We start from the raw sequence: 267 nt of genomic DNA on the forward strand, positions 1-267 counted from the left end.
TTATATATATAAGGGAATTGCAAACGGCTGCCAGAAAAAGCAAAAAAACCCGGGACACAATTTTTTCCACCCAAATACATGATATGACAAAGTTAAGTAAAAGACAATGCTTTAAAAAATTTTTTTCTTTGCCATGATGGTAAAAAAGGGGGTCCCTAAAGAAAAAAAATTAAAAAAGAGTAAAGTATGCTTTTAAATTAAAAGGGGGAGGGAAAGGAAAATATGTAAAAGGGCCTTTAAAAGGGAAACCTACAGGTGCATTTCCAC

Source organism: Penaeus monodon, chromosome 33, assembly GCF_015228065.2.
Source record: "Penaeus monodon isolate SGIC_2016 chromosome 33, NSTDA_Pmon_1, whole genome shotgun sequence".
Classification (NCBI taxonomy): Eukaryota; Metazoa; Arthropoda; class Malacostraca; order Decapoda; family Penaeidae; genus Penaeus; species Penaeus monodon.